The sequence below is a fragment of the Coturnix japonica genome, chromosome 1, assembly GCF_001577835.2.
Source record: "Coturnix japonica isolate 7356 chromosome 1, Coturnix japonica 2.1, whole genome shotgun sequence".
Classification (NCBI taxonomy): Eukaryota; Metazoa; Chordata; class Aves; order Galliformes; family Phasianidae; genus Coturnix; species Coturnix japonica.
In genome coordinates this window covers 137,103,640-137,118,168 of record NC_029516.1, presented here as the reverse complement: position 1 = coordinate 137,118,168, position 14,529 = coordinate 137,103,640, and positions in this window count along the sequence as shown.

Genomic DNA, 14,529 nt, shown 5'->3' with positions numbered 1-14,529 from the left:
AAGAGAGAGAAGAAAAAAAAAAAGAGAGAGAAGAAAAAAAAAGAGAGAGAAGAAAATAAAAGAATAAAAGAAAGGAAAAGAAAGAAAAAAAGTAAGGGAAAAAACCCTTCCAACCCAGTTTAAAATAAATGCTAGAAAAGTCTTGAAGATCTTAAAGATGCTCTTTGGCTCATGGTTCCCCTTAAACTTTGCCTGTATATTAGTTTCTTTTGTTGTCTTTTTTCCCCTTCTGCTTGTTGTGCCCAGCTGTTGGGCGCTCCTGTGTTCTGCCATAGCAGAACAGATGCAGAGTACAGATTGCATTGGACTGCTCCTGTTGAATAAAAGCAGCCTTGGTCATTAATCCTGTCTTTAAGATCCTTTTTTTTTTTTTTTTTAACAAGTCTTTTAAAAAAATAAAATTCAGCCTTTAATCATGGTTCACAAAAAAAAAAAAAAAAATGAAGAAAAAGGGTGAGATAGAGATCCAGCAGGCTGCTGTGAGCTCTGAAGCATAAAAAAGAGAGGATAAAAAGAAGCTTTTATTGTCAGGAAATGGCAAATACCTAGCTCAGTTTAACAATTCTGTCTGGCTGGTAGAAAAGGAAGTAATGCCTTTGGCAGTACATAAACTCTTGTTTTCTTGCCCTTTGTCTTCTGGTGTAAAACACTGCTGAAAAATTCACCTGTCCATTGCAAAGTTAAACTTCTGGCTTTAACACAGTTGCATGGGAACTTCGGTTTATTAATGAATACAACATAGCCTCTTTGATTTGAATGCTTTCAGAGTGCTGAAAAGATTCAAAAGGCATCGCTTCCTGCACCAGCGGCATGCCTTTATACATCTCAGTGGTTCACCCCTACCCAGCTGCTATATCTCATTAACAAGCATTTGGCCATCGCAGCAAACTTCGCGGTGTTGACACTTGAAAGGCCCAGGCAGGCGCTGGCAGGCTATCAGCTATGGCAACAGGAAACTGCCCCGAGACAACACTGAGAAAACAGCAGCTGCAAAAGCCAAAAGCAAAAGGGGACGGAGAGAGAGCTAGGTGTTTCCAGGCTGTACTGTTTTCCATATGGACTGTTTGTGCAGCAGATCCATGCCAAGGGAGGGGAGGAGAAGAAAAATGAAGGGAAAGAAAGGTCTAATAAGGAGGTTGATAGAAGCTGGGAACACCCTAGAGCATTAAATACATTTTGTTACATTTTAATGGCTTCCTAAAGTCTATTTTCATGCAAATAAAAGCCTGCCTGTCTGAGGTGCTCACAAAAGCCAGTCCAGGGGCCTGTGTTAAGTCAGGCTCCCCAGCCATCCTGCCTGAAGTGACTGCGTCATGGCTGCTCACCCCTCACAGTCCCTTTGTGGCTTTCCCCTTCCCTGGAGCAGCGCTGCCTCGCAGGCATACAGATACTACAACTTCTGTGACTCCATTCCAAAATAACTACCGGTTCCCAATAGGCACAGCTTCATAGGTTTGTCTGGAAGAATGAGGTCCAAGCTCCAAAGCCAAAATGATGCTTCACTATGTGAAGAACATCAGCTGTGCTGCTGGTCTGCCCAGCAAAGCCATCTCTGTAGCAGCCAGAGAACTCAAGTGCATACCTCTCAAGTGGTAGCCCTCCAGCCATAGCAACTGTACATGGCAGGAAAAGACAGGCTGCTCCAAAGATACCCACTGAGACAAGCACGAGCCATAGAACGCCTTTTACCAAACTTACAGACGACAAAACTATCAATAACAGAGATGGAGGAGAGGAGTGGGATGAATCCATCCCATAGAAGCTATTGGGATGAACACCTGTCCCTGTAAATTGGGATGTATGAAGATCATCGTAATTCTTTACAAAGTGAGGAAGCTATAAAGAAATGGTGAAATCTGAGCTCTGAAATGCGGGTTCCCAATCTAGTGCATATATTATACTGATATTTTGTATATGTAAAGAAAAAGTAAACCTTGGATGCAGAATTTCCCCTATTAATCTCTGTTTGCAGTGGTGTTCCCAAGGGCAGACTGTGAGCAGCCACCAGGGTAACTAAAACTGTAAACCTGCATTCTTTCTGTAAACACCTGCGACAAATCTTCAAATAACAACAGTCAAATTCATGGAACAATAATGTAAACAGTGACAGAAAGCAAACTGACATGGACTTGAGACTCACCACTATCTTAACATTTTCAACTGACTGGAAAAAACCTCTCAAATATATATATATTTAAATAAGAATCCATCACTATTTTCCCAGTGGTTCAAATGTTGCACTAACCATTGCCATGTTTCTTTCTCGGCTCCTTTAGGGGTTTTGCAGCTGTGAGAGGCCTGCAGGCGGATGTTTGGATAATCCAAGTTTGTATTTTACATTTACAGGTAGAAGTTGTATACACTATCACTATTACAGAAAATGGAAACTATTTCCTCCAGTCTCAGGCATGTCAAGCTCTGTGGTTTATACTAAATGTAGATTTTACAGCCTGTTGTGTACACTGTGTTTCCTGTGCCAAGGATCCACAAGACAGAAAACCCGAAACCTGTGAAGTTCCCTTTCCTCAGACCTCAGTGTAGCATCATCATCAATGGTTTCCATGACAGTTCAAGCTTCCAGTTCTCTAATATGTGATTCAGCTATGGCGTAACTCAGGTGGTGATTCAGTAGGTGGCAAGCTTCCTTCTGTCAATACTAAATTTATGCCCCCCAATCTTGGTTCACAGCACTGCTTAAAGTACTGTCTTTCTAATGGGATGCAAGAACAACATGGGGACCAGTTACTACTGTTCAAGATTCCATGGCAGTTAATCTTTTGCGTGGGCGGGAATATTAACTCTTGAGCATAAGCCAGGTTTCAGTTTGGGAAGTACGTTATGTTTAAGCTTTCCTGTCCTTATGCTGGCTTGCAATCTTACTCTTCCTGATGGCTTCTTTCCACATGACACAAGGCTGAGTGCTCCAGTGTGGGAGATGATTTCTCTGGATCCTGACAGCTGGGGATAGTGCTGGTATCCTGAGTTAAACAGTAAGAAAGCATTTCAGGACTGAAGCTATCCTGATTATTAGAAGTGTTCACTCAATCTTTGTTCAGCCACCTAGAAATGTTTGAATCCTGGACTCTCATGTGATATCTGTTGACAAAAGAGCACACAAACAACAGGATAGGACAAATGCAGGCTCTTTACCCCAATAGAGGCCACGTGGAAATGTCAGATAATCCTAAAAAAGTTGCCTTACTAATAAGAGCTATGTGCTTCAAGAAACACTTAAATCCAGTTCTCATGAGTTTCTTCTGGTTACGGAACTAGTAGAGATGACATTACCATTTTCGTAAAATATTAAAAGTTAATTCTGATATTTACAAAAGCCCTCCACAGTTCAGATATGTGCTAGTTAAGAAGTGATGCTCATGGTAATTAAAATGAGCAATGCTTGTTTTGCAGCTGGCATTCCTGCAGAGGAGCTAGTGGGGCTTATTGAAAGAGCTTTAAACTAGCTGTGTCGAGGGAAGGAGACAAAACAGGCTTGCAGGAGATGAGCCTAGGGGAATGATGGGGCTGTGGCAGATGACTAGGCTGAAGTGAGTCTACTCCAATGCAACAAGCAGGAAGAGCTAGAAGCAGATGTGTGTTAGGCTAACTACGATCTAATTGCTATTACCAAAACATGGTGGACCACTACCATGACTGGAGTGCTGTGATGGATTGTTACAAGCTCTTCAGAAAGGACAGAGGAGGAAGGAAGGGTGGTAGTGTCGCCCTTTATATTAAAGACTGTTTTGATGTTGAAGAGCTTGGAGTTGGGAATGATAAAATTGAGTGTCTGTGAGTAAGCATCAGGGGGAAGGCATGTAGGGGTGACATCTTGCTGGGGGTCTGTTATAGACTGCCTAAGCAGGATGAAGAGATGGATGAAGCATTCTATGAGTAGCTTGTGGAAGTCATGTGATTGCCAGCACTTGTTCTCTTGGGAGACTTCAACTTCCCTGATATATGTTGGAACTTTAATACAGGCAGAGGAAGCAGTCCAAGAGGTTTCTAGAGTGCCTGGAAGATTGCTTCCTTACACAGCTGGTACAAGAGCCTATCAGGAATGGTGCCCTCCTAGATATGCTCTTTACTAACAGTGAAGGACTGGTGGGAAATGTGAAGGTTGGGGACTGTCTTGGGCAGAAGAAGTTGTAGAATTCTCTGTTCTTGGAGATGTCAGAAGGGTGACAAGCAAAACTGCTCTCTTGTACTTCCAGAGGGCAGACTTTGACCTGTTCAGGATGCTTGCATCAAAGGTCCCTTGGAAGTCACTCCTTAACGGTAAAGGGGTCCAGGAAGCCTGGATGCTCCTCAAAATGGAAATCTTAAAGCCACCAGAACAGGCTGTTCCTGAAGGCCATTAGGCGAAAGGGAAATGCCATTAGGCATTAGGGAAAGAAGACTGGTGTGGATAAACTGAGGACTACTGATCTGGAAGTTTGTGAGGCTATGCAGAATACACCTCCAGTGATTCAGATGGAGACAGTTAAAGAGTTCCTCCTCCATCTGGACTGTCACAAGTCCATGGACCGGATGGGCTCCATCCTAGGGTGCTGAGGGAGTTGGCAGGGGTGATTGCCGAGCTGCTCTCTGCCATCTATCAGCATTCCTGGCTATCTGGAGAGGTCCCAGAAGATTGGAGGCTTGAGGATGTAACTCCCATCTACAAGAAGGGCTGTAAGGAGGATCAGGGGAACTACAGGCCTATCAGCCTGACCTCAGTACCAGGGAAAGTTGTTGTGCAAATCATCTTGGGTGAGATCACATGGCACATATGTGGCGTCCAGGGGATCAGGCCCATCCAGTATGGGTTCATGAAGAGCTGGTCGTGCTTGACCAACCTCATATCCTTCTACGACTGGGTGACCAGACTGGTAGATGAGGGTAAGGCTGTTGATGTAATCTACCTAGACTTCAGCAAAGTCTTTGACATGGTCTCTCACAGTATTCCCCTGGGGAAACTGGCTGCCCATGTCCTGGACAAGTGTTACGGTTTTGTAATTTGGTTGGTGTTGCTATTCCACATCAGAACATCATGTAGGATAATGGGAGTTAAGGGGACAAGTTTTTTTCTTTTCTGTGGACTGCCTTAAATGGGCATATGGGAAGCGGCACCGGAGGGGAGGTTGGGAAAGGGACGGGGTTTCTGGCCCGGCTCCCTGTGAGGAGACAGCGCGGTCGGAGCTTCCCGCCTTCCATATCTCATCAGTGAGACTGGGGACTTGGTTTTCTCTTTTTTGAAACTCTCTTGTTGTTGTTTAGCGTTATTGGTTTTATTAAACTCCCATTCATTCTCAGGTCATTCTTTTTTTTCTCCTTCATTTTTTTTCTAGACCCAATCACAATCTCGCTTCCATTCCCCTCTCCCGGAGTGCACGTGGTCAGGCCGTGCCATGCTAGGCCACGCTGTGCCACACTGCGCTGTTAGAGAAGGGAGGCGCTTTTGTTCCTGCTCCCCTGGGTTTGTTCCCACTGTCACGGAGTGAACTCTAGAGAGAACTCTGTGACAACAAGTATACCCTTATTTGGGTGCCCAATGGGTAGTGGTTAATAGACTTAAGTCCAGCTGGCAACCCATTACAGGTGGTGTCCCCCAGGGGTCAGTTCCAAAGCCCATCTTGTTTAATATCTTTCTTGATGACCTAGATGAAGGGATTGAGTGTACCCTCAGTAAGTTTGCAGATGACACCAAGTTGGGAGGTGGTGTCAATCTGCCTTAGGGTAGGGAGGCCCATCAGAGGGATCTAGATAATTTGGATCTCTAGGGTGAGATGGGATGAGGTTCAAAAAGGCCAGGTGCTGGGACCTGCATTTGGCCACAATAACCCCATGCAGCACTATAGGCTTAGGGCTGAGTGACTGAATGACTGTGAAGAGGAAAGGGACCTGGGGGTGTTGGTTGATGCTTGAATGAACAAGAGCCAATAGTGTGCCCAGGTGGCCAAGAGAGCCAATGGTATCCTGTCCTGCATTAGAAATAGTGTGGACAGAAGGAGCAGGGAGGTAATCACCCCCCTGTACTCAGCACTGGGGAGGCCACACCTCGAGTATTTTGTTCAGCTTTGGGCTCCTGACAAGAACAACACTGAGGCTCTGGAACATGTCTAGGGAAGGGTAACGAAACTGGTGAGGGGTCTGGAGCACAAGTCTTATGAGGAGCGGCTGAGGGAGCTGGGATTGTTTAGTCTGGAGAAGATGAGGCTCAGGGGCAACCTTGCTGCACTCCTGAATTCCTGAATGGAGGTTGTGATGAGGAGCGGTTTGTTCTCTTCTCCCAGGCAACAAACAAGACCCAAGGAAATGGCCACAGGTTGTACCACGGGAGGTTTAGATTAGACTTTTTCTCTCAGAGAGTGGTCAGGCACTGGAATGGCCTGCCCGAGGAAGTGGTGGAGTCACCAGCCTTGGCAGTGTTCAAGAGGTGTCTGGATGAGGAGCTACAAGATATGGTTTAGTGGCTTGTGGTAGCAACAGTAATGGGAGGACAGTTGGACTAGATGATCTTGCAGGTCCTTTCTAACCTTCTGATTCTATGATTCTATGATTCCCCTGTGGCAGAGCAGTTAGCTTCCACAGTTAAATGCCAGGAATATGTGGGTGTCCTTGTCTCAGTGTATAAACTCTTTCTTTGGCTCATTTGTGCAGCTTCATAGATACTTCTTCCCTTTTTGATGCTTTCATGTTTTGTTATGAGTTCTCTCTCTACACATGGACACAGCCTCTGCGCTCTTCTATTGCCTGAGAAAGAACTACAGGACTCACTCTGTTACTTGCAGAACTATGACTAGAATATATACAGATGATTCATGATTTACTTGGCATATGTGGCACCCATGTAAGGAGTTATCAGTCTGATATAGCAAATATATAATGTGGTTTTTGGAAGTACCAGAATATATGACAGAATATAACCTTGCTCTAGGAATGTAAAAAAAAGTGTATATCAGTCCTAGCAGATTCAGCACTCTGGCTCTCTCATCAGACAGTACTATTTAATATTTATACACATGAAGACAACTGTATGACAAGGAAATGAAAATATCATCAAATAGTTGCTTTATCGTATAGCTGTGATAAGCTATGGCTACATCCAAAATACTCACTGTAAAATAAAGCTTGTTTACAAAGTCACTTTTTCTGTAACGTGATATCAAACATCACTTCTATAAAAGATTCTGTCATCTCAGATAATATGACATATTGTGTGTGCTCTTAAGATCAAATGTGCTTCTTTAATATGTGGTGTAATTCAAGTATTTATATTAGGGTATCTTTCTTAAAACTGATCCCAAAAAAGGATCAGATTTAGGAATTACAATTTATTTATTTATTTATTTGTAATTTTTAAAACCTTGTGCAGCCAGGAGGAAGTGAGAATTTGGATTTAAACGTCTGTCTCTTCAGTGTTATCCAACTTTCTGAACCACTGACTGAGCAAAACAAAGGAATTTCTGGTATGATATTTCAAATGGAAGCTTTACCCCAAGGCAACTTTTTTTTCCTCTCTTTCTAATACTTAGGGCAAAATGAAACTATAGCACAGATGTTAACATTTCCTTAATTACAAGAAGATCGCTGATTTTATTTATTTATTTATTTATGTTATTATTATTGCTTTTTATGAAATCCTCATCTCTCAGGACACATCTGCATTTTAAAGTACTTCATATGAAGTAGTGACAATGACTTGGCCGTATAGATTGTGTAGCAGTCTTTGGGATTTCTTTGTGTGAGTATCTAGGGTTATTTCTGGCAAACAAAACATCAACTGATCCACAAAGCACACAAACATTTACACAATTTCCAGTTCATGAAAATTGCCGTGAAAATTAATTATAGGCATATTTATTTAAAAGATTTCTTCGTGTTCTGCTTCAGGAAACACTGGCTGATTTGCAATTGAGAAAAGTGCCATAAAATGGGTTTCTTCAGCTTGATCAGGTTCAGTGAAGATCGTAAAACACTGTAAAAGCTTAGATTCATTCAGTTTCGTGTCTTTGCAAGCATCCTGTGAATGTTTTGTATCATTGCTGTCAGATGTGATTTTCTCTGCCTCTGCAGATGTGCACAACAGATTTACTGTTACAAGTAATACACAGTAAATTCCTGACATAGAGGCATTTAGGGCCACTGCCAGATGTCTCATTTTAATAATACATTTGTATATCCTACTGCTAGAGAGACAATTAAGCTGTGAACAATAAAGATAAAATCTGTGGAGGACAGGTATTACCACTTCATTGTTGTAGTCAATCTACGATGCTCAATAAAATGAATGAATTCAGTTTTTGTTTTGTGTTGTTACAACAGGATTACTATCATCTAGGTCTCTTTCAACAAATAAGGGATAGGCGCATGTCTTTATTACAGCTGTCTGCATGGGAAGAAGAATGTCTGCTGTTCCATTACTTCCCTGACAGTTTGAAGGCAGAAATTATCTCTGTCAGCTCCAAGATGCATTAGGCAAACACAGTATCATTTCCATCCTCAACAAATTAGTAATGTTGAGAGATCTGTTGGCTGGGCACTGCCAGTTTATTATCTGCGCAATTGCCTGGGAAACATTTCCTGACCCTGTGAAGGGCTTATCTGTCTGCTGCAGGTACAGGGAAAGAGTACGGGGAGGTTTAAATGCTTACCCTCTTACCATCTTTCACTCTGACAGAGTTCTTGAACTGGTTTTCTTTAAATGGTACAAGTAGAAATGCCCTCTTCCAGTAACAAGAGGGGTTTTAAATAAATGCTCATATCTTAAGCAGAAAGAAAGAAAAAAATAGAGAGCAAGTCTAAATTGTACCTGTATTTAAAATTAGTGGGATCATTCAGATAACAACAAAACAGTAAGAAGTCCCCAGTGTTTAATATTGAGTCAAGATCTGACCTTTTCAGGAATTCATTGTTTGAACATGGTGTGAAATTTGGACATTGGTACTTATGTTCTGTGCCTGTCCCTAGAGTGCTTTCAAAGATACACCAGGATTTTGTACTTAGATGTTAATATGAAGAGGTGGATGGACTACAGTAATCAGAATAAAGAGCAAGTCTTCTCTGAAATCTCATTGGTTTACATAATGCTCCCATCTGGCCTTAGGTAATCCAGTCTTACCTCATCTAAATAGGTCATATAATTTCTTTGAGTTATCTCCTACACTGAAATCCACAGTCTGCTTTTAAATGAAGAATATATTCCAGGAATATGTTCACTTTTGATTTAAAGGCTTTGAAAATAAAGGTCATAGCAGTTTCCTGGACATTATTTTTTTTCCAGTGGTTAATCACAGTGAAAAAAGACAAAGACAAAAATGTGCCTTGAAACTGATTGGCTTTGACTCTTAGCCTTCACTTTATCTAATGCCTAAATGAGCATCATGTGGGCCCAAACTGGCCTTGTTCTGGCTTGCAAGAGTCTGGAGGCTGGTTAACAAATGTAGTGGTAGGCAACGAGCGCTCCAGATGGTTGTTTGCAATTGTGGCAATTATCTGAAAATGCCAATAATAGAATGTGATTTCTGGATCACATAGGCCATGTTTCTGCTGAAAAAGTAAGCTGGGTAAAGAACCCCCACAGTCCTGTACCCCAGAAACTCTGGGCTGCATGGTGGGATCAGAGAGAATTTTGCTGTTTGCTCACTTTGCGTAGAAAATGCATGCAGATGTGAGGAATGAGCCCTCTCATCTTCCAGTAGGCCCACAGTGCAAAGTGATGGGAAACCAGGATGGTGGCCTGCATCTGACTTCACTTTAAACATGCTTTTTGTAATACAGCAGATATAGGAAAGAGGTATAAAACCTTCATGCTTAAAAGATTTGTTTCTGAGGACGCTCTATGGAGAATCTCTTTTTTTTTTTTTTCTTTTTTTCAGATCCATAGTAACATAATTTAGTATACATCATAACTTCCTACTGTAGGGTCTCCCTAAATTCTGCTCTGAAGCAAGCATGCATGACTACAATCAATCTGGATCACATGCTTTAGTAAATTCAATTTACAAATGTCCCTCTTCAGACTACCCCTCCTTTCCTAGTGAAAATAAGACAGCATGTAGACAGACAGTTTTAAGAATTATCCCCTGGGCCCAGTTAAAGAAACCAACTCGTAGATACTCATGTGTTAGCCACATGTGTGTCACTTTGCCAGTAAGTACTTAGAAGTTAATGGTGATGGGGTAACAAAAACAGCTAAAGTCAATGAAGGCCACTCAAAAGCATCAAACTTTTTTGAAAAATAATCAGTTAACGTGCCACTAGGCTATCAACAGGGTGTATCAGCATATGAGAAACTGTTAGCAGACCTGCCAAGCCATTTTTAGCAATTCTTAGCTTTATTCAGGTACATCCTCCTACTCCCTTCATGTACATTTATTTTAACTTGCAGAGTGCAATCTGATTTCCAAATTGCTACCCCAATTTCAGCAGTTCAGTAAGTCTCCCTGATGTAAATCAATCTGTTCTGTAGATATCTCCTTTCAGCTGAGCCTGGCAGATTCACGGTGAAAAGGGAAAAGACAGTGGCAGAGTCAGTCCTCCAAAAGCACATTAGTTGAGAGCTAACAGATGATTAGTAAAATCTTCCCATCGTGTAAAGATATATTTTCCTTAATAATGAAAGCTAGATCTCAAGTGAATGTCTAGTCTTCGAGATCAGATCCAGGGTACATTTACATAGCAGTTTGCACGGGTTTTGCAGGTTGGGTAAACATATTTGTGAATTAGCTTTTAATGTCAGAGATGGGACAAGATTTAATGGTGTCAAAAACCAACAAAACAAAAAACCAAACCACCACCTCCAACAAAATGAAACCCATGTGAGCACATCCAAGCTGAACTGCGTGCTGTTATTAGGGACCAGTCAATCTAATGAACCTTGGGTGAGGTTGTAGCAGAGCATGCAGTTGATCTCTGCAGCAGTTTCAGTGTTACTTTTGAATTGTAAGGCCTTCCTTGGTGTACTTCTTTCAAGAGTATGCCAACATTCTGCCTTTCATTTCCTCTGTAAGACAAAGAGTGTCAGTGTGGAATGTGCAGCACTTGAGCTGTGATTTTCTCAAGTCTTGAAAGTGACATTTTTGCAATTGATTATCAGAAGCTGCTGCATCCTCTGTGCTTCAGAATCCCGTTGTGAGGGATTGTCCTTTCTGATCTACTTGATTTTTTTTTTATGCTCTGAAGCAAAGATATATGATCATAAAAGATATTGTACCAGGGTGAAATGCAGATATTATCAATAATATTTATAAACAATAATTTTTTCATCGAATTTTACTATTAGGTTTAAAGTGATTATTAAAGGTAAAAGACTTAACATGCAAAATGTTCTTTGAAAACAACTATGACTTTGTTGTCTTGATCAATTTTTTTTCTTTGCTTTTTTTTTTTCAATACTATACAGTATATATTAGAAATAAAACATTTTCTCTCTACTGCAATTTATTAGAAATCTGTTGCTGTTGGAGTTTATTTTAATGTTCTCTCATGCATTTGACTAAATATAGCAAGAATAAATTGACTGCAATGTATAATCTGAGTTTAGCAGGGTATTTATGTGTATCTCTGATATACATACATGTATAAAATAAAATGAGATAATACAACATATCCTTCATTTCCCCAAAAGAACCCTTACTAATGTCTTCCAGAAAACAATTTCCACAGAAGGTGATTATTATTATTGTTCCTAAGTCGTTTGATACACCTTATTGTTGCTATTTTTTCCCCAAGAGTTTTCACTATTAGTGCAAGGAGATTAAGGAGGAACCTCAGCTTTCTTTCAAAGTCTTAACATTGGCTGCTGATAGATTGCACAAATGTATTGTCCTGATCTGTTTGAATTTTCTAGTAACGTGAACCAGAATATGCACAATGCAGAAGCTTAAAAAGCACTTCCTTAATGATTAGGTAAACATATGTCATTTTTTCCAAGGTATTCTTTGACTGTGTGACCATACTGATAAACAAAAGGGAGATCATAGTTCCCTCAAGCACTGGATCCTCTATTTTCCATATTGCCTATCTACAGCTTAATTCCCTGGTTCTCATCTGGAGTGCCTCAAATAGCTGTTGCTGCGACAAAGCTAGGGAGTGGTGAGGGATAGTTTTTTACAGAGATCATTCTCAAAAGGCATCATGGACATGACTGTACCAGACTGGACTCAGTCTAACCTAAACAATCCCTCAACAGCATCTCAATCCTCAAATATCACCTGGGCCATCATGGTACCTGTAAGGAAGGCAATAAATAAGATGCCTCCCTGGCAGCTGTGAAACATGGCCTATGCTGGTTTAGACAGTTGTAACTGGAACAAAACATGCAATGAATTTTAACATCTCATGGCCTCATTGTACTGAAGAGGACTCTGGGCCAGCTAGTGTATAGTGCAGACAGGATGAAGCTGTTCTAGGTGTTGCTAGATCTGAGCCAGGCAAACTTGGAGTCAGAGTCAGTTTCAGTTTTCAAATCATATGCTAGACTTTAGAAAATGAAGCTTCTGTTTTTATAAAATTAGATTAATTAAAACATTACTTTTAATTATACCAATTTCCCTTAGCAGTTAAGGCAGATCTCCACTTACCAGGCTGTTAATGATTTGTGTGATAATCAGATATAAGTAGATTTTAACTGTTTGTTCTTAGTCCCTGGGGATTAGAATACCTTCATGTTTTAATGCTATTGTGGACCACTGAAAATCCCACTGATTAAGCAATGTGTGGTATGTTTGTTCAGTTAATCCTAACAGTCCAAGCTTGTTCCAATTAATTTTATACCCAGACAAGTGCCTGAACTTTTCAGTGTTTTCTGACAATGTGTATGTAGATCTTCACAAATCACTTTAAAATGGAATAAATGTGTTGACTGCCTATAACACGGTTCTTGTTCTCTGCTATTGTTTCCTAAGGGACTTCATAGGTGTGTGACCACAGAGGTCACACCTATGAAGTTTTTGCAGTGTCAAATGAGCAGAAGGAGTAAGGGAGTATAAGAAGTAGCTCTACTTTTTCCTCCCCCAAAATTGTTCTAAATTATGATTATCTGTGACCCTGTGAGAAGGAAGGTTTTGTTTGTTTGTTTGAGATTTGTTTTTAAATTTACACTTATTTTAAATATTGCCTTTTCCATTGTGTCTAGAGTCTGAACAGAACTCCAGCTTTGCTAGGCTAAAAAAAGTCTTTACATTTGTGGAGCATTTCTCTGTACACTAAAAGATCTAGCAATGCTTGACCTGTCCTATGCAACAAATATTTATGCTGGGGCTTAGCTTCATCACACGAAGGATTCTTCTGGAATTGGTGGGATTGAGACTATTTTTAAAGCTACATATACTTATCTATATATACACGTAACATCTGGCTGGTTTGAGAATCCAGCTTGTAACTGCTGTTAGGACAGTCCTAAGGACTACGCATGCATGGGCTTAAAAAGGAAACATTTAACTACTGGCCTGCTTTTCCTCCAAGGCTAACTTAGAGCTAGGATTGAGGCTGGGAAATGTTTTAACACAGATTGCCTTGATCTCTAATGCCAACAAAGGATGGACAGACCTACAACAAGAGACATCTTCCCCTCTTCTCCTTATTTATATGGCCATCTGGAATCTCTCTTGAGTCCTATCTGATGAAATGCACCTGGAGGCCTTTCCTGGGCTAATGACCTTCAGCAGGTTACTCAGGAAAAGACATGGAACCTAAATATTATCAGTGTTCTTTATTGGCCCTTAGAAGTTTCCCCTTCATTCAGCTTGGGTGATTCCTGACAGAATTGGGGGGGGGGGGGGGGGGGAGGAAGAGGGGAAAATAGTCAAAAATATCAAAAAAGATAATTCTCTCAAGTATTCTACCACTCTCTCCTGTGTGCTACAGCTCCCTGCTCACTTACCTCACTAAGACCATATACCTCAAGGTTCTCCCTGTCCTGATTACTGGTTTGATCCCTATAGGCTGTTTTTTAACTCAGCTCTTCAACACAGAAGCTGTTAGAATCTACCAAATCAGCAGATGTTTAAACAGTATAGCTATTTCCCAGGTATTAAGAGAAAGAAAACTATGACTAACTGAGGTGGAATGGCTGAATCAGGAGTGGCTATGGCATTCCCACTGTTTACAGTTCAGTCCATGATTTTAGATTGTTGGCTTTCAGGTGCTCCACATTTCTCACCCAGCTGGTTTTAATCTCTCAGAAAACATCTGGTAGTTCCAGTACTCTCTGGTTACCATGGAGCTGTTGGCTCTTGGCAAGGTCATGAGCTGTCCAATTACCCTCCTTTCAATGAGTGTCCCTCATGACTTGGACCAGCTCTGGAGCTGATGGATATTCTGGGAATGGTGCAGTCTCATCACCCACAGGATGCACCACCATCTGCTCTGCTGCCTGCTCTCATTGAGGCAACATTATCCTTAGTGTCATTAAAAATTCACTAACAGACAGTTACTGGGTAAACAACATTTGCTCTTTTAAGCCAAGAGGCCAAGCTACAGCAGCCTGTCAGACCCTTCAACTAAAGATTTGTTTAAAGAGAGGTTGAGGTTTTCCTCAATGCCAAC